Below are 2539 nucleotides of genomic sequence, written 5' to 3' on the forward strand. Positions count from 1 at the left end.
TCCTATTCCCGCAATGTTAAAATTTCGTTACCAGTTTTTGACGCACGCGCGAATAGAAGAAATTACAAATGAAGTTCAGGATCCCACTACCAGGGTGCTACAGGGTGTCGTTAGTTAAATTTTTTTAGAAGATTTTTGTTACATCCGCAATATGGAACCGATTATTTTCTTATTTCTGAATTCTGATACTAAAAAATTTAAATAAAATGTGAAATGGTTGTTTCATGTGCATTTATGACGCAAGTAAGTACAACTAAATATTTTTAAATATTATATTTGAATATTGAAGTGTCAATTCTTTTTAACAGCCTAAAATAATGGGAAACATAAATAGCCAAGGCCTAACAACAATAACAATAGAAATTAATATATTGGAAATGAAATAAGATCAAATAACTTAATGAAAATAAATAAGAAATAAATATATAAGATAAAGCTTCGAAGTAGTTAAAAAAAAGACGAATATGAGGTATGAGTTTAGTGCTGTATCTTCATCAATTTCCTGTCCAGTCTTTTCTGTGTCTTTTTGTAATCATGATCGAGATTTCAGGGCACTGTGCATGCAAAACTCAACGAAGAAACTTATCATGTTTTGAAATACAGTCGGACATGTTGAATCTATTGATGCTTGAAACCAAGTCTTGTCAATTCGACGTGTAATAAATTTTTCCATACGCTCTTTGACATTGGCATGTGAGATAGTAGTTTAAAGCTATAGTATCAAATACCTCATTTGTTTCTGTAATAAACTTTAAAAAATTGTCAGTAGGTACTATAAGGCTACCAAAAGAAGAGTTCTTTGTTGTTTTGAAAAACTTGAAGAAGGAGAGCACATTTGTAGGATCAATAATTGGATTTTTCTTTTTGAGTTGGCTGAGGCAAGAGGAGCATTGGTGGTTGGAAAAACAGCGATGGATTAAATATCCTGATATATAGCTAAGGACATTTTGTTTAAGTAGATTTGGACTTTCAATTGAATTGCATATGCTCTGTTCGAATGTGTTTAGAAGATGATGACAATTGCGTGTTTAAATCTAAAGTTCTTTTACCATTGTGATTAACAACTAAAGTAATGTAATTTATTAAAATTATTTATTATTGAGATAGACAGTTTCAAATTTCAATTACCATTTTCTGAATTTTCGCATGAAATACTGTTGGACAAAGTGTAATTATGTTCATCTAGAACATTCAATGTGTTTTCCTCTGAAATTGGTTGTGTTGCGTTTGTGACCAACGCGCTTTCTTCCAACCCATGTTCATATGTCGCGTATGGATATGCTATACATTTTAGTATATTAATTGTCAGTAAATTTTTTAAACCACATTAAGAACCCTTAGATGTTTTTCTTTATACTTCACTAACTGTACTGGAAAATGAGTAGTGTTAATAAAATATTGTTGGCACAGCTGATGGTATTAGACTATTTTTAGTTTTAATATTCATAAAACTCGTCAGTGAAATGATTAGAGCAAAACCTATGGTTAAAGTGTAGGTATTCCGTTGTTTTATTTGTCAGTTTCTCGTTTTTTACATTATCCAACTATGATAGGGAACTGAAATTTCAATAAGAAAGTTAAAGTAAAAATAAACCTATGTAAAAAACGCGTATTCACCGTTCTTTTTCCCTTGGAAACTTGAAAAATGATAATCGAGAATTCTTTTTTTTCGTATTAGAACAATTTACGGCGGAACACAATGGTCCAGGCATATTTAAAACATTTAAAATCTACTTAAAATGTAAATTAAAAACGAATCAATTTTTGCGTCGTACTAAACTGAATATTGAATCGCGCGCTAGGACTTCCGGATACGCTTGCAGCGCCATCAAACGTTCGGATCCTATGGGCATTTTCGACGAAAAAAATAAATACGAATTTTTGAACGAGAGACGCCTCTCAGTAGCGAAGCGACTTTACCCTCTCTATTTAAACCCTAATAACATTTTCACCTTCGCAACGCAACAAGAATTGGCTATAAATATGAATTCAGTACCGTTTATTAGCGTGTCGCTGGCTTTGGTGTGTTTTTTAAGAGTAATCTTGATTTTTGATACCGTTAAAGCTTAAAGAAAAGTTACTTTTCACTGGACGTACATTATTCCTATTTTGCTGATTTTGAAGGAAATTGAAGTAGCAGACGATAATTTAACATGACTACTAGACAGGTTTGTTGTTTAACTGGTTTTTCATAAATGTATGGCAACCATAGAAATCAGAAAATAACTAGAACAATGGTAGACTTTTTAAGCTACAAAACTAGCGGAAAAGGCCTCCTTCGGCGGATTCGTTTTCGTAAAGCCAAAGCTACGGTTCTAATCGGCGGGCATTCCGCCATTGCAAAAATCGTTCTTGTTACCATACTTGGAAATAGCGATATTTTTACCACCCCCTTAACGATTTTTATTGAGGACCTCTGGCCCAGGGGGAGTGAAATGGGGATTTTTTTTTTTAAATAGGGAGAATAAAAATGGGCTACGTTAATAATAAATACTAAAATTTTGTTCCATGGTTGAATATCTTAATGTAAAATTTAATA

General features: G+C 32.4%; 1 long non-coding RNA gene across 1 annotated transcript; it reads left to right on the top strand.

The window, feature by feature from the left end:
• Positions 1 to 453: 453 nt before the first annotated feature.
• Positions 454 to 978, top strand: LOC149940520 (uncharacterized). Its single transcript, XR_016481368.1, has 3 exons — positions 454 to 469; positions 551 to 656; positions 767 to 978. It is a non-coding gene; the product is annotated as an uncharacterized LOC149940520 (long non-coding RNA).
• The last annotated feature ends 1561 nt before the right edge of the window (positions 979 to 2539 follow it).

The sequence above is a fragment of the Leiobunum rupestre genome, chromosome 6 (genome assembly GCF_980474605.1).
Source record: "Leiobunum rupestre chromosome 6, qqLeiRupe1.1.hap1, whole genome shotgun sequence".
NCBI lineage: Eukaryota > Metazoa > Arthropoda > Arachnida > Opiliones > Sclerosomatidae > Leiobunum > Leiobunum rupestre.